This window comes from Camelus bactrianus, chromosome 10 (genome assembly GCF_048773025.1).
Source record: "Camelus bactrianus isolate YW-2024 breed Bactrian camel chromosome 10, ASM4877302v1, whole genome shotgun sequence".
Classification (NCBI taxonomy): Eukaryota; Metazoa; Chordata; class Mammalia; order Artiodactyla; family Camelidae; genus Camelus; species Camelus bactrianus.
The window spans coordinates 28,004,916-28,023,683 of NC_133548.1; the positions used below are offsets into that span (position 1 = coordinate 28,004,916).

The 18,768-nt window shown below is 34.0% G+C and overlaps 1 pseudogene; it reads left to right on the forward strand.

Annotated features, from left to right (window-relative positions):
• The first annotated feature begins 7,082 nt into the window (after window positions 1-7,082).
• LOC105076547 (RWD domain-containing protein 1 pseudogene) lies at window positions 7,083-8,183 on the forward strand (annotated as a pseudogene).
• Window positions 8,184-18,768: the final 10,585 nt, after the last annotated feature.

Here is an 18,768-nt window from a genome sequence, read left to right on the forward strand (position 1 = left end):
CAAAGTAAGAGTTTAATACAGTAATACTGTCAAACAAAAACATCCTATGAAGCATTTAAGAGAATGAATGATTCATATCCTTGCTCATTTACATAGATAAAAGTCAGCAAAATGTTATTGGGTAAATAAAACATATTTCACAGCAATGTTGATAATACTGTCTTTGTAGATAGATATCTAGAAATACTATTTTTAGAATACTTTACATTGAGTGGTAGAGTTTGAGATATTTTGAAACTTCCTATACTTTGACTTTATACATTATATTTTGACTTTATACATGAATAAACAAAAAAATCTGGTTTTATTTTGGAAAATAATAAAATCAAACACAATAATAGCATTCACAGTTTATACGGTAGTCAAGGAAATGAAGGTGGGAAGGGCAGGTCTTAAAACCCTGAAAGGAGAATTTATTTTTAAAGTTTCAATTATTTTCACTAGTTGAAGATTAAGTTAACATATTAAAGAGAATGATAAAGCTATTTCCAAGGAAGAGGGAAAACAGATGCATTTAATCAATGAAAGAAAAAATGCTGAAAGAAGACTGCTAAACTAAATGCAAAACTGGTTGATGCTTTCAGTCCACTAAAGCCATTATCTTTGAAATGATCTTTTATACTGGACAGAATTCACCTGCATCTCTATCAGACAAAAGAAATTTGCAATTTATTAATCTTCTAGAAATTAAAATGGCAAGATATTACAGAAGATAACATAATGCAGAGAAAAGGACCTGGTTTAGGTAAGCTGCAGGGAAATTTTATAAATATTCCTTTGAGTCAAGCTTAAGATATAGCATAATAATGTTTTATTCTTTTTGGGGGTGGGAGCCATCGGGTTAATGGAATATCTTAAAACTGTGAGCCAGACTAGCCTTAGCTTTCTTCCTATCATAGCTCAAGCCCTAAGATATCAAAGGCTTGCAAGTACAACAGGCAAGACTGTGGACAGGTACTGTTACACCTGTACAGACACCACCTTACTTTTCTATAGAGTATTTACATCACACAAATGCAACAGTATTACGCAGACACTCTGACGTCTACTTTTAGGAATCTGAACATATACCTGTCCTCTACTCACTACAACTTCTAAGTTAACTTGTCAAGAAAGAAACTTGGGTCATGTATTTTAGATTCAGACTAAGTGCCAAACGTAGTGGAAGAAACAGGAAAAACAAAAACCATCAAAACTTGCTTGTGCAAACTCTCAGTTTCAACACTTAATGCAACAATATCACTATAACTGAATACAGTATAGAAATGCAAAGTAAACAAGTTTTGTTTGTGCTCCTCTGTGAGAGCACAAGGAACGCTCATTAAAAATACATGATGCTTTTGAATTAACTAAATTATCGGGAGAACACAGAAGAAAGGCTCTTAAAATGGGATTCCTTTTCACTGGTTGATTTAGAGTAAAACTCAAAGGTATCTCTGGCCAAAGCCTTGATAAGGCATTAAAGCCAAGTGTAAAAGCCCAATAAGTTCATTTAGATTGTTGACTGAATTTGGACTCAGTTCACTTATCTGTGAGTAAGTTGGACCAGTTCAACCACCATGCCTGCCTGTCTCCCTTCCTTATTTTTACTTTCTTGCTTTTCATTCTTAGAGCAACAGTACAGGTGTAGGTTAGTGAGTCATTTATTTGTTTGAAACATTCATTCATCAATCCACAACTTAGGTATAAAAGCAACAGATTGAGGGTTTGTTTTTTTTTTAACCTAATTTAATCAATGCCAAGCTTCTGCCATATACATCATAACACATAGTATTTACAGTGTGTTTATGTGCTACGGAATGAATGTTTGTGTTCCCTGAAAATTCATATGTTGAAGCCCTAGTCCCCAGTGTGATGATAATTTGAAAGTAACTGGGAGGTAATTAGGTCATCAAGGTCCCACCCTCATCAGTGAGATCAGCGCCCTTATGAAAAGGAACTCTACAGAGATGATCTCTACCACATGAGGAAGCAGCAGCCATGCACAAATGAGGAAGAAAGCTTTCCCAAGACACCAAATCTTCTGGCAATTTATCTTGGACTTTGCCATCTCCAGAACTGTGGAAAACATGTTTATTGCTTAAGCCATTCAGCCTATGATGATTTGCAATAGTGGTCCACACTAAGATTGTGTGTGTGTGAGAGAGAAAGGACTGGCTACAGAATTTTTGAGGCCCAGTGCAAAATAAAAATGCAGACTCTTTTTTCAAAAATTATTAAGAATTTCAAACCAGCAACAGCAGACCATTAAATGAAGCATAGGGGCCCTCTGAGACTGCACAGATGGCATGCCTAAGAATCTGGCCCAAGTGTGAGACAATGATGATCGTGACCAGTGCAAAAAGAGTACCTATACTAAACTAGAGTACTGTACTAAAATGAATATATGCTAAAATAAATCTATCTGGGCTACACCATAATGGCGCCCCAAGAAACATTAAAAAAGATAATATTCTCCTAAATGTTATTACTAACCCTATAGACAAACTGATGAAAAAGGAAATAGTTCAAAAATGAACACTAATAAAATGATGAACCGAGAAAATTATTCATCAAGTGAAAAATGGTATTAGGCCATCTTTTCTTGAGCAATGGCTTCAGATTAAATTGTAATCAAAAAAGCAAAACAAGTGGAATTTAAAGGACATGCAGGATCGTGTAATTACCTCCGTAGCTGATGAAATGTAAATGCTTAAAGCTTACAAAATAATTACAAGGCAATTATGGAAAGAAGGGCTGTTTTGTTCACTCTTATTTCAGGTACTATGGAAAAAAGTTAGTGTGACAAACTATTAACTTTGAGTAATTTAATCGTTATCCTGAAAGCTAAAATAAGATATTCTGGTGTCTTGCCAATGGGAGGAGAAAAAAAAACCTACAGCAACTACAATTCTTTTCAATTTCTTTGTCCAGAATCAAACCAATCTCTTGTTACAGTTACTTTCCATTGTGAAATAGGACAGAAAGATAAATGTAATATTGGCAATGCCAGTAGGTAAATCTTTGTTTCTTCAGGCTGATTCTTAAGTAAATGCCTGCTTCAACACCTAGTTAAGTTCAGTGAAGGATCATGCTTGAATCTGCTAGGAGATGATGGACAACTAATCACTAAAAATTGTTTGTCATCAAAATAATTATGTGATAATCCTAAATCTTTGAAATTACTTTATGATGCATTTTTACTCCAAATTTGATTAGAATTAATACGGTTTGGAAATATGTTATGATGATTCCTCTACAGATAACTAGTTACATTGGAAGTTTCTAAACTACTAAGGTTTACACTTCTCTCTCTAAATTGTATTTTAAGGAGTCATTCTGGCTTAGTGCTGTGATGTCACCCTGTGCATTCTTTTTTATGATTATAGCACATAATTGAGAAGAATTTTGTGCATGTGTGTGTGACCAATAAATCTTTTATGGTTTCTAATCGGCTTTAACTCATGAAACATGGCACACTGGAGCCTTAATAGACCTAAATTTAAATTCTTTATTGACTATTTAGGACATGTGTAACCTTATGAAAGATACATTTCTGTTTCCTCATCCATTTTAGTATCAACATCATAAGATTTTGATGAAAATAAAATTACTTAATTTTAAAAAATCCCTTACTTACCATCTGGTCCAAGTTTTATAAGCATTGCTGCTGTTTCTATTTCTCAGAAATGTCCTTATTTCTTAATATACAATGTATTAGTCATATATTTGTTTACATTAATTATATTATGGATTACTCTTCTGAAGATGTACAATTCTGGCTTCTGATACGTCACATGTGCACATGTTATAGATTTACACACAGATCCTTTAATGATCGTGAAAGGTTTGAAAGGAAAAATAATTTCCTTCATCTTTGAGAGAAAATACTAGCCTTCTATAAGGATAAAACTGAGTATCTTTACCAACAAATGTTATTTGAATTTTATTACTTTTCCAAAAAAAATATATAAACCCTTTCAGATATATGACATATATAGTCTAACAGTGACAAAATCCATAATCTGTAGATTAATCCACATTTATCTTAATTTCAGCTGGTGTTAGGAAACCTCTAGAAAAATCATGGCAGGAAAAAATATAACAAATTCTGCTTCAAGATGAAAGATTTTAGTTATAATTACAGTGTATGCCCCAATTCTTTGCACTTAAAATAGCCAAAGCATTTACTTGGCAGAACTGAATTGAACAATTGGAATTGTTAATTAAAGGTTTATAGGTTTTGAGCAAGTTGAATGACATTCAGGCACACTGGATGAAGCATTCCACATTTTCAAGGAACACAGCTGAAATCCACAAGCAGAAACCTCTTCAGGAAATAGTGCTGGGTTAGTAAAACCTGAATAGTAACTGGCATACTGCTAGAGGATCAGTATACAAATCTGAGGGATTAAAAGTCCAGGGGAATCCACTGAGAGAGGAGTCCCATATTCTTGTAAGTTTCACCCACAGGAGTTTGACCAGTTTTCCACAGTGAATACCTGAGAACAAAACACTCCTGCTCCTGGCAGGAGGAGGGGAAGGGCAACCTTTTGGAAACATACCAGATCGCTCTGTTCTTCTTAACAAGGCCTGCCCCCCCCAAAAACTAGTTAACCAGAGCTTAACCTGCTGGGGTATTACCAGAGCCTAAGTGACCTGGGAAAAGAGAAATAACCAACACCAGCCCTCTCTAGATTTCCATGTGGGAGAAAAGAAATAAGCAACTGCAGCCCACTCTGTCCATCCTGTTCCACCTAAAGGGGTGAAAAAAATGAGGACTCATGAAATTCAGTCAGCTGACCAAAAGACTGACACCTAATCATAGAATTGTAGAAGGCATCCTGTCCCCACACCTTATCACCACGTTACTAAAGACCTATTCACAGCAGTTCCTTTTACCCAATACATCAAGAAAAATTTATAAGGCACACTAAAAGACAAAAAAAGTTTGAAAAGCAAACATTGGAACCAGACTCAAATATGGCACAGATGTCAGAATTATTAGATCAGAAATTTAAAATAACTATGATTAATATGCTAAGGATATTTATGTTAACAGATAAAGGAGACAGCATGTAACAACAGATGGGCAATATAAACAGAGTGATGAAAATTTCAGGAAACAACCAAAAGGAAATGTTAGAGATCAAAAACAGTGTAGCAGAAATGAAGAATGCCTTGATGGGTCTCTTAATAGACTGGACATGGCTAAATAAAGAATCTCTGAGCTTGAGGATATCTCAATAGAAACTACCAAAACTGAAAAGCAAAGAAAAAAAGGTTAGAAAAAAATTAGGGAATATCCAAGAACTGTGGGACAGCGATAAAGGTATAACATACATATAATGGTATGGAGAAGAAAGAAAGAAAGGAATAGAAGAAACATTTGAAACAATAATGACTAAGAATTTCCCCAAATTAATGCGAGATAACAAACTACATACCCAGGAAGCTCAGGGAATCCCAAGCATGATAAATGCCCCCCCCCCAAAATTTATACCTAGGCATATAATATTCAAACTCCAGAATATTAAAAATAAAGAAAAACTCCTGGGAGAAGCCAGATAGGAAATACACCTTACTTATAGAAGAGCAAAGATAAGAATTAAATCCAACTTCTCAGAAACCATGCAAGAAGAGAGTGAACTGAAATATTTAAATGTTGAGAGGAAAAAAAAACACCAATCAAGAACTCTGAACTCTGTAAAGTTATCCTTCAAAACTGAAAATATAAAGACTTTCTCAGACGAACAAAAACTGTAGGAATTTGCTGCTAGTAGACCTGCTTTGCAAGAAATGTTAAAAGAGGCTCTTGAGAGGGAAATAAAATGATATAGATCAGAAACTCAGACCTACATAAAGTAAAAAAGAGCATCAGAGAAGAAATAGTGATGGTAAAATAAAAAATTTTTTTAAATTCTTAATTAACAGATAACAGTCTGTTCAAAATAATATTTTAAGCAACAAAACATTCAAATACATATATACGTATATATATATATATGCTTATATATAAGTGAAATGAATGAACGCAATGATATGAGGGACAGCAGGGAGGAAGAATTAGGATTATTTTGTTATTATAAGATACTCACACTACCCACGAAGTAGTATAGTATTTGAAAGTAGACTTGGATTATTTGTAAATGTGTACTGCAAACTTCATGGCAATAACTAAGAAAAGATAAGAAAAGAAATACAATTTATATGCTAATAAAGGAGAAAAAATTCAATCATACTAAATGCTCAATTAAAACCACAAAAGGCTGAAAAATAAGACAAAAGACAAATCAACAGACAGAACCAATTAAAGCAAAAGCTGGTTTTTGAGAAGTTCAATAAAACTGGTAAGTCACTAGTCAGGATAACTCAACTAGAGAGAGGACACAAATTACTAATATCAGAAATGAAAGAGAAGTTATCACCTCAGATCCTATCACCTTAAAAGTATAATAAAGAAATAATATGAACAACTAACTCTACGTTTACAAATCTGTTAACTGAGATGAAATGAACCAGCTCTTTGAAAGACATATTCTACCAAAACTCAAACAAGAAATAGACATTATGAATAGGCTTATATCCATTAAATAAATTCAATAAATGATTAATTACCTTCCAAAACAGAATGCACCAGTCCCAGATGGGTTCACTGGTAAATTTTACCTTTTCAGGAAGAGATTTTACCAATACTCTAACAATCTCTTTCAGAAGACAAAAATTAGAAAGAATATTTCCTAACACTTTCTATCAGGCCATTATTATCCTAATACCAAAACCAGACAAAGATATTAAAAGAAAAGAAAACTACAGGCGAAATTATTATCGACTTCTTATAAGTAACATGAAAAATGATACCAGAAAGAAAATCGGATTGTAGGAAGAAATGAAGAGAACAGGAGATTACAAACAAGTGGGTAAATACGGAAGATGAAGTTTTTGCTCATGTAATTTCTTTAAAAGGTGACTGATTTTTTAAAGTTAAAACAGTAATACTGATAATATAGGCTTTATAAAAGATGGAGAAGCAAAAGAATGGCAGCAGAAATGAACGGTGGTGGGTAAATAGGAGTATACTGTTTTAGGCAGGAAGTGTTCAGAACGGAGTAGTAAGTGTACAGTGTCTTGCATAAAGTAAGATGTGTGAAGTGGTAAATAATATTGACTCTTACCGCCTTTGATAAATTAAGAATGCACATTTTGAGCGCTAGAGCAAATACTAAAAGGAGGGAAAGGTAAGAAGCAAACAGAGAAAGTAAAATGGAAGCCAAAAAAATCCTGATTAGGCGGCGGCTGGCGCGGGGCTGTTGCTCAGCAGGCCTGGCCTGGCTTTGGGTCCCAGGCCAGGGACTCTGCGCCTGCGCCCACCTGGCCGCTGCCAGCTCTCCCCGTGCAGCCGAGGCCGCGATCCCGGCCCCAGCGCACCGCCTGGGTGTCTGGGCCATCCATGGGCTGCAGCGAGGGCCGCGATGACAGATTATGGCAAGCAGCAGTGCAACGAACGCGAGGCTCAGGAGTCCATCTACCCTGACTCCTTCACAGTATTATCAGAAAATGCACCCAGCTTTACCATTACTGTGACATCTGAGGCTGGAGAAAATGATGAAACTGTCCAGGCTACCCTCAAGTTTACACACAGTAAAAAATACCCGGATGAGCCCCCCTCCCCCCCTTTACAAAATAGTCTCCCAGTTAAACCTAGAAGATACTGATGTCTCAGACATTTTGAAATTATTAGCATTATAGGCAGAAGAAAATCTTGGTATGGTGATGATCTTTACTTTAGTGACAGCTGTGCAAGAAAAATTAACTGAAATACTGGATCAAACAAAACCTAGAAGGGAAGAAACAAAAAGAAAAAGAAGCAGAAGAAGCCAAAAAGCAATTATTTCATGGCACTCCAGTTCCAATTGAGAATTTCTTAAATTGGAAGACAAAGTTTGATGCAGAACTCTTGGAAATTAAAAAGAAATGAATGAAAGAATAAGAACAAGCAGGAAAAAATAAATTTAAGTGAGAGACAGCTATTTGAAACAGATCATAATCTCAACACATCTAATACCTAGTTCTTGAAAGATGCTGGAAACAATGTGGAGGTAGGTAAGTCTTTGTTCCAGGAGATAGATGACTTGGATCTGGAGGATGATGAGGATGATCCAGACTACAATCCTGCCGACCCCAAGAGCAACCTGACTGACTAATGGACTGTCCCTGTCTGCGTAGAGGATTGACTGCCACAGCACCCGTGGCTATGCTGAGGGTGTTGATTTTCCTTTCTTTTTTCTAAGAAGAAATAATTTTCAGAAGAATATTCTTCTGATAGCTTTCATCATTGAACTTAATAAACTGATCTTAAAATTAAAAAAAAATACTGATTAAGCTAGAAGAAGTCAAGAAAGTGGAAACAAAGGAAAACAAATCAGAAGGAACAAATGAAAAACAAATACCAATGTGGCAGGCTCAAACTCGGCCACAATGATAATTATATTAAATGTAAATAGACCAAAAACTAATTAAAATGAAGAAAATGTCATACTAGATACAATAGCAAGACTGAACTATATGCTTTCTATGAGATACGTAATTGGATACAGACATAAATATATAGAAATACAGAGCTGGTATGGTAGCTCTATAAATGCCAGCAGTAAATTGTAAGATAAAGAGCAGTATAAGAGATTAAAAAGACAAAAGTAGACAAAACTCAGTAAAGATATAAAATATTTGAACAGCAGTATAAGAGATTAAAAAGACAAAAGTAGACAAAACTCAGTAAAGATATAAAATATTTGAACAAAACTCAGTAAAGATATAAAATATTTAAACAACTATCATCCAAACTGACTTAACTAATAGTTACAAAACACTAAACACAAAGACAAAAACACATACATTTCAATCTTACATGGAGTGGTCATCCAGATAAACCATACACTAAGCCAAAGAATAAATTTCCCAAAGTGTCAAAATATTGACACCTTACAAATGTCTCTGACCAACACAGAATTAAATTAAAAATTAATACCTATAAGTTGCCTAGAAAATCACAAAATACTTAGAAGTAAATTAATACTTTTTAAGTAACCCATGATGTAATAATGAAATTCCAAGTGAAATAAGAATTATTTTGAGATAAATGATAATGGAAACAACACACCGAAATTTACTGAAGCAAGCAAAATCAGGATTTAGAAGGAAATTTATAGCTTTAAATGTCTATATTAGGAGAAAAGGCCAATATAAAATTATGTATCTAAGTTTCTACTTTTAAAAGTCTAGGAAAAATAAGATAAAATCTTAGTAAGTAAGTGGAAGGAAATAATGAAGATAAAAACAGAAATCAATGAACTAGAAAATAAAGAAAACTTTTAAAGACAATAGTTAGTTATTTAAAAATATTAATAAAATTGATAAACTCCTGCTAGAATAATTTTAAGTGAGATAAAGAAAACATAAATTAATATTAGTAGTGAAAGAGGGTTATCACTTCAGATCATACAAACACTGAAAGATTTACAAGGGAATATTCTGAACAACTTTGTGCTAATATATTTAATAACCTAGACAATAAAGGCAAAATTATATTAAGGTATTTTAAATAGATTAAATGTATTGTATTAATATAATATCAATATATATTAATATATAAAATATATTTAATAAATATATTAAATAAATATAAATAATATAAACTTCATACAGTTTCTTTACAATTCAAAGTCAGAAGGAACATTCCCAACTCCTTTCGTAAGGCCAACGTAACTTGAACATAAAACCTGACAAAGACATTAAAAGAAGCAAAAATCAAAGCACATAAAGGTAAAAAAACCTCAAAATAACATTGGCAAATTGATTTTTCACAAAATTTTAGCAAATAGAATCCAGAGAATATTAAAATATTGAATCCAGCAATATGTAAAAAGATTACACACCATTACCTAGTACAACTGGTCTTAGTAATGCAAGGTTGGTTCAACATTTTCAAATCAATCAATATAATACACTACCATAACAAATCTAAAGAGAATATTCAAATAATCATCTCAAATTCAGTATCTTTTTATGAGAAAAAAAACTTACACAAATTCAGAGTAGAAAAAAACTTATTCAATTTGGTAAACAGCATTTAAAGAGAAAAAAACTACAGCTAATATCATACTTAATGGTTAAGAACTGAATGGTGTCTCACTAAAACAGGGACAAGGCAAAGATGCCCACTCTCACCACTTTTATTAAATATTGTACTAGAGACATAATAAAGCAAGAAAAAATAATAAATACAAAGTTAAGACAGAAAGACTTTTGTTAATCTATTCACAAATGAACTGACTGTGTAGAAAATTCTAAGTCTGAAAAAAAAAAACTTCTAGATTGTAGAAATAAATTTAGCAAGGTCTCTCGTGGACTTCACAATAGCCAACATAATTACAAAAAAGAAAAGATAAAGGAAGTTCTTAAGCTACCTGATTTTAAGGCTATAGTTATCAAAACAGTGTCCCATAGGTATAAAGAGGGAAAAATACAGATTCTAGGCATAAATCATATATATATGAGGTCAAAACTGATTTTTGGCAAAAGTGCCAAGAAATGTCAATGTTGAAAGTACAGACTTCCCAATAAACAGTGCTATCAAAACTGAGTATCTACATGAAGAAAAAGAAAAAACTTTGACTCCCCCTTCACATTCTCACAGAAATTAATTTGAAATGTAGTATAGACTTAAATATAAAAGTTAAATTTATAAATCTTTTAGAAGAGAATAGAACATCTTTTCAACCTTGTGTTAGGCAAAAGTTTCTTAGAGAAGATACAAAAAGCAGTATTGAAAAGAAAGAATAAATGCCACTGAAGTTAAAAAATTCTGCTCTTAAATGATACCACTGAGGAAAGAAAATAAAAAATAAAGGCAAGCCATAGGCTGGAAGAAAGAATTTGCCACAAATATGCAAATATATAATACATAATATATATATAGTATATACATACATATATATATATTTATAAGAGGTAAAGCATTTGTATGCAAATATATAAAGCACCCTTACAACTTAATAATACAAAGACAGACAACTCAATAAAAAATTCATAAAGTTTTTGAAAGAAGATATAAAATAACCATTGGTTACATTAAAAGAGCTTCAACATAGTTAATGACCAGGAAAATGCAAATTAAAACTAGTCAGATACTAAATCTTACTCACTAGAGTGACTAGAATTCAAAAAGCCCAGCAGTACCGAATGTTAGTGATGATATAGAGCAAGCAAGACTCTCACAGATGGCTGGAAAGGTGAAAAATGGTACAATCACTTTGGAATGTAGTGTGGCACCTTCTTGTGAAGCTAATTATGTACTTCCTATATAACCCAGCAATCCTACTCCTGGAGCTACTTACTCAAGAGAAATTAAAACTTGTATCCACACTAAGAGTCATACAAAATTATTCACAGCAATTTTATTCGTAATACTCAAGAACTTGAAACAGTTCAAGTATCAGTCACTAAGTCAATGGAAGAACAAACTGAGGGATATTCATGCAATATAATATACTCAGAATATACTCAGCAATAACAAGGGGCAAATTTCTGATACATGCAATAAAATAAGTAAAACTAAAAAAAAAAAACTCAATTGCAACCACAATACTATATTTACTATACATACTCTATATACATATATATCAAGTACACACAGAAGCCAAAAGAGGAAAATTATACCTCAGTTTATTCACATCTATCAGGTATTTTTCAACCATATAAAACTATGAAAGCTTTAACAACATGGATGGACCTGGAGGGTATTATGCTTAGTGAAGTAAGTCAGAAAGAGAATGACAAACACCGTATGTTATCACTTACATATGGAATCTAAAAAATAAAACAAACGAATTTAACAAAACAGAAACAGATTCACAGATACAGAGAACTAGTGGTTACCAGTGAGGAGAGGGGAGGGGAGAGGTGGGTAAGATAGAGGTAAGGGATTACGAGACACAAACTACTATGTATGAAATACATAAGGTACAGGAATATATTGTTCCACACAGGAGATAAAGCCAATATTTTAAACAACTTTAAATGGAGTATAATCTATAAAAATATTAGATCAACATGTGTACATCTGAAAATATTATTGTAAATGAATTATACCTCAATTAAAAAGAACTGTGAAGGCTTTGCTCACATGTTTACTGTGACACCATCCAAGTGCCTTGGTACCTATTCTTCTGTCTGCTTCACAATTCACATCAATTATTAATGCCTCTTCATATCACATGCTACCCACCTTTCTGGTGCTTTTCTCACCTACTGTGTGTGTCTTAGGAAACTTCTCACAGTGCAGATTGATTTGGGATTCAAACACTTCCTGTTCTGTCCTGTTTAACCAAGTCCAAAGGGAAGCACCCAAATTAGCCATGATGCTCATTCCCCACCAACGCTAACAAAGGTGTCTGCCACTGAGAAACAGCTCAGCTACCCAGGTGGGAAATATTGCTACAGAGCAGACAGCTGCTCTCGATGCCAGAACAAACAGGTGCAGATTTTATTGATGCAACAGAAGTGAAATAAACAAGAAAAAATAGAGTTCCACTCACAAATACAGATTTTCCAGAGTAAAAGCAGGAAGTGGACTTTCAGAGTAAATAATGAAGTGCATTTCCTGATCAAGCTCAAAGCCATATTCCTAAGATCTTAGAGCTCATATGGCATCTCTGAGCCATAGTAGTTTTGTTTTTTGGGGTTTTTTTAGATATTACCTAAGAAGATGTTATTACAAAGTACAGAGTTTTATCTTTTTCTAAAGCAACATGATGCAATGACAGAGTGGGGACAGAAACCAGTCATAGAAATCTGGGCTTATATTTCAGCTACTCTCTACAGCTGTGTGTTCTTAGGTAATTCACTTCAATCCTCTGAATCCTAATTTCACTACTTAAAAATACTGACCCTATCCTGTGAGGTCGATTTAAGTGTTTAGAGATAATTCATGTAAAAGGCCACACAACCTCTGGTATAGAAAACACTTTTTTAAATTGTTGTTGTGATTGCTTTTGGTACTAATATCCTTGTACTTTCAGTAAAACATTTTATAATCTAGGTATTCTGATATTAAAGTCATTTTCCACTTGACTTTCTGTAAAACAGAAAACTATTATCACCATCATCAACAATAAAGGTATTATTAAATATCTGCTGTGTACACTTGTTGGACAGAGACATAAGACATGGAAGATAATCACTGCTTCCCAATCTCTTTCCCAAAGTCAGTTTTTATTGCTACTGAAAAGGATTTTGGTCAGATTCTTCTAGAAAAAATTATGGCACCAGAACTGGTGGTCCAATCCCTTGAATTAATTAACAATAATTTCCTCATTTTTGAGATGAAGATTTGAGACCTATGGAAATGAAGTGAACTAGGAAATAACTGTTCATATATTTTTTAAAATGTATAATCCATCAACTTTGAGGCAGTGTGACCAAGTTCCAAAGTACGAAGCCAATCTTCAACCTGGAGTTCCCATCAGTAAAGTGTAACCATAATTTTCTGTACTCTCCATAGACTGGAGGAAACAATGTTACCAGCTAAAAACATAGACAATGCCTATGCAGTCAAGGAAACTGAAGACTGTGGGTTAGAAGATAAAACAGGATAATGCCCTTCAAGGAACTCATTCTACAGTGAGAAATATGTCTGCCCCATAGTAGTTTCATTGGCATAGAGGTTTTCTTCTAGTAACAGAAAAATGCTTACATAGAAAGAGGTACAAGTTTGTAAGACCTATTCATTATTTTGGGATAGAGAGGTGATAAATTGAGAAAAAAAAAAATAATGGCCACAGCATTTTACAGTATCTCTTATCAAGTGATAGAATCTTTACCCCTGGAATCTGGACTTGGCTGTGTGGCTTGTGTTAGCTAACGGAATATCAGCAAGAATGATGCAAGCAGAAGCTTGAAAAGTGCTTGTACATTGGGATTTACTGTTTTTGGAACCCAGCTGCCATATGAAAAGGCTTGGGTTAGCCTGATGAGGACATGTAGCTCATTCACCCTAGCCAAAAGCCAGACGTGGAAAAGGCCATCTTCACAAGCTAATTGGAGTGGCCTGAGTGAACCTCAGCAAGATAAATAGAATAGCTTAACTGAGCCCAGTCCAAATTGTTTACTCACTGAGTCAGAAGCTAACAAATTAGGTTTGCTGTGTTTGTTACACAGTAACACTTGACTGATACAGATGGCACAGCCAGCTCAAAGCTGCAAAGGGATTAAAGTGAGAAGGACCCTTTTCTGCCGAGTTCTGAGTCATAATCATGATCATATTTCTTGCCAGGGCAGTGACCTGATTCCTCATGTCACTGAGCCATATTCTAACTCCAGTAGGTTGAAGACAAAAGAAATCTGCCTAACATCATTCACCACACCAAAGAAAACTTATGTTGCATTTTTTTTTTTCACTTTTCAATTTATGTTGGCATCATGGGTACAACAGCCACAGATCTGATCTCAAAATAGGCATCTAAAAGAGTGAATCAGTGAACTACAGGAGGCTAAGGGACCCATATTCCATTCAGGCAGCATCCCTAGCGCCTACCAAATTTAATTATAACACGAAACAATCACGTATTCTTGCCAAAGAACTCATTAAAAGGCCATGGGGAGAACCTATATAATACAGGAACTTCAAGGCAGAAAGGAAGGAAAGCAGATGTCAACTGAGTGGGGTGCTCTAGAGCAGTGCCCTTCAATCTCTAATGTTCTCAACTGATCTGGGATCTTGTTAAAAATGCAGGTTTTGATTCAGTGTATCTGGGGTCTGGTCTAAGAGTTTCCATATCTAAAATCTCCCAGGAAATGTCACTGCTGCCATTCCACAGCTCATGCTTTGTGTAGGAAGGTACTAAGATCTCTCCTGGTCCTTGGGTAGTATGAATGACTGACGAAATTTATAATGTAACACTTAGCCATTCATTATTGGATATTGGAATTAACATTTTATTGGAATAATATATTTAAATATATAAACCCCCACCAAATATAACTTGGTGAAAGCTCCTGATTTCCTTATTCTGTAAGTGACTTCAGAATGAGCATTTTCTTATCTCAGTGATTATGCCTATTAAAATCTAACTTCCTATGCTGTCTCTCTGGAAATATGAATAATTTGATGAAACAATACTTGTGTAATATTGACATCAGAAGTTGAACTAGAAACAGTGAAAATGTTTGATCTTGCTCTTCTTATTTGCTTTTATAACTGTTTTTCTTATTTTATTTTTACATTAATTTTACTTTAAGGATATTTTCCTTTTAAGATTGATCAGATAAAGGTTGATACTTTGTGAGAAAAAAATCTCCTAGTGCGTCAGTGTGAGGTTTACCTGCAAGCCTGCTACCTCTGGAAGCACCTAATGCCAAAACTGTATCAGTTTAAAATCTCTGATATATAGGGTTTCCTTCCTAATTAGCTAACATCTGCTTAGTAACTTGCTAAATGTAAACTCACAGCTCTCTATATTCTGTTCTGGGTACCTAGTTGGGAGGCTATGAACAGAACATAGTTATCTTTTCATGCTTTATATTTCCATAGTACTTTCAGGCATATAAGAATACCGTCTAAAAATGTTCAATAGTTTCTTTCTTTGCTGTATGTTTACCCAATACAACATGACTCTCTTTGACTAAGACTTGCCTCACATCTAAACTTACATTTTCTCCTTGGTTGTCAGAATTACCCCCAAAGCAGCTGCTTTCTCATTGTTCCTGTTATTTTTCGAGAGAAAGGAAGCATTTATCAAATCCTGTTCTTAGTAGAGTGAGACATTCAGCAGATGCTTACAAGACTCTTCTATTCCGACTGTTCCTCATTTCTTTGATCTGACTTTGCAATCCTTAACAGAAAAGCCTTGGTCATAGCATCTCATCAGGCAGACTAAGAATTACTTCCTGAACAATGCCACCTTTGTGTTTTTCTTTTCATCCTGATTCTTGTGTGTGTGTGTGTGTGTGTGTGTTTTATTATTATTATTACCATATTACTCTTCAGTACTTCCATTTTCACAGAGGGTCATGACATCAATACTTGAATTTGCTGGTCATAATCTATCTCTCATTTTATTTCTTTAGGATTATCTTTTTTTTTATGGTTTTCTGATTTTCTGAACCACTCTATAAAACTCCATTTGAAGGAAAAAAAAAAAAAAACCCTCCCATGCATTGATCTGTAATCATCTGCAATTATCCAGTCATTCATGTAGGCTTATAATGCCTTCTAATGAATTAGCCTCTCTATCACCAGCCTCCTTAAACCATCTTTTCTTTCTTAATTTCCCACTTCTCTCCACTCTGAACCTTTGATCCAATCTGCCTGGTCTCACATTGATAGCATGTCCTTGAATGTGTTCCATTCACCAGGAACACTTACCCCGGTGATATGCACATAGCTCACACCACCCTTCATTTATCTTACATCTCCTACTGAGAGTAGTTTGCTTCAGAGCAGTTATTTACTAAATCACATGCACTGAATCCAGAAAATAGCAATCAGAATAACTGACTGAAATAACTAAATCAGACTCCATTACTGTGCTTTAAAGTAAAATATTAAGCAGAAATTTAAATTGTTTCCTGTATTGAACGTCAACACAAACCCAAACAGACGTAATCATGTTAACATCTTCAACATATCAACAGTCAGATGTGGAGAACTGCTCAAGTCATTTACTTGAGTCAACACTTAAATAGGAAACTGACTCCTTAAGATGTACTCCTTCAATTTTCTATTTGCATAATTAAAACTATGGAAGAAGCTCATTTGCACAGTTTGTTTTCCCATGATATGTGGTTACCATGACAATGGTTATTGTTTGAGGATGATCAGGATATTAGGATGAGTATTATTCATTGTGGAATTATCAGAGAATGAACCTAGTCAGTAAGTCAGTACATCTGAAAAAAAAAAAAAAAAAAAGAATCTAACCATTCTGAGCTTTTCTTAAATGAGATTTTTAAATTACATTTTAGTAAAGATGAAAATTTTTCCTTCCAAAAAGCAGAGTATTACTAATTTATTCAAATGTCACAAAACACCAGCTTAGATCAGGTGATGCTAAGGCTCTGTTCCCTATAGAGGGACAGTGTCTTCTGTTCATGATAATTACCTGCTGTGACAGTGCCACAAAAAAGAACATTTCAACAGAAACCAGATCACCAAGAAAAATTCACTCCTAGAATTATGATTATAGGGTTAGGATTGTGTTTCTTTTCTCCACAGGTAAATAATTTAATTCTGGAGAATGAAGTTTATAATATGTAGCAGGTAACAGAATTAAAACCAATATCAACAACGACCCGGGGGTTTCTGAGCCTTGTTCTGATATTATATTTGTCTGTAATTTTGAGCATGTTAGATGGAGGCCTAACTTAAGGCTTCTTTCCTCTAAACTGAGGGAAAAATATCCTTAACCTATTCCACAGATGTATGCACTACTCACAACATGTGCTTAAAATTGTCAGGGATCACATCTTCTCTCACATCTCTGTCACTAATTGAATCTTCTATCAACCGGCAAGACTGTCCACTTTCAATTACAGAAGGAAATATGCACATAGAAAACAACGCTACAGCCCTGCAATTTGGCTGATGCTTTCCCATTGGGATCTGTTATTAATTACATAATATATCTTTATTCATCAGGATATAAAATTGGGTCAAAATAAAAAGAATACTGAATTATAACATTTGCTCTTTGAAGTGCTTAAATTTCCAGAAGACATATTTCTGCTGTTTCCTGGGTGGTTTGTATTATCTCTATATATCAAAATAACTGGTGATTTAGTCTCATTTCAAGTTTCTCCAACTCGAATACTTAAACTTTTTGAATATAATTTGAAGCAAAAGTATAAGAAAAATATGAATGATTACTTTCACGTTACAAATACATGTAGTTGTGGCACACACAAAAAGAAAGCAAATAACTTTTAAAAATAAAATTTGATTTCTCAGAAACATCCTATTCTGTGGTAGGTTTCACTGCCCTCTGCCCCACCCCACACCTTCCCCACTGGACTCACTCTGTCTCTCCCTAAGTTAGAGATACCGTGGTTGCAAAGTCAGAGACTTTGTCAACCTGTAACTGCTTAGAATTGAATTCTTTTGCTATATGACTTTCTTATCATCCATCCTGAAAAAAAAACCTACAGGACTAGTCAAAAAATTAACTTTTCCTTTTTGAAAATGAGGTACCAGCTTTGCCTCGAACTAGAAATGATGTTTTCTTAAGTGATAGTATTCAACTCTATCATTTAAAGTCTAACAAAATTTGCATAAGAAAAATCAGCCCATACAGTTTCAATAGAAATAAAGCTTGCTCATTTTTAGAAGGTAATTGGAAAGTGGGTATAAAAATTCTTTAAAATATTCATTTTTATTGGCCCACTAATTCCATATTTAAGAATCTCTCTCATATTTAATATTCCCATTATGAAGAATCTCTCTTAGGAAAATAACCCTGAAATACAAAGAAAGACTTCTACACAAAGCATTCTTTTTAACATTATTAATGCATTAAAAAGAACTAAAAGTCTTATATTGTTTTAATAATTGAGTAAATTATTTTGCGTTCATGTTTCAGGACACTTTCCACGTGGCAGACAACTCCACTCAAATTTACTGAAGCTAATAAAAATGCATACATCAAAAAGAGAAGAAATACATTTGGTTTCGTAAAAAAACAGATAAATAGAATCCTCAATTAAATAGAATTGGGAGACCAGAAGGGGGAGCTCTCA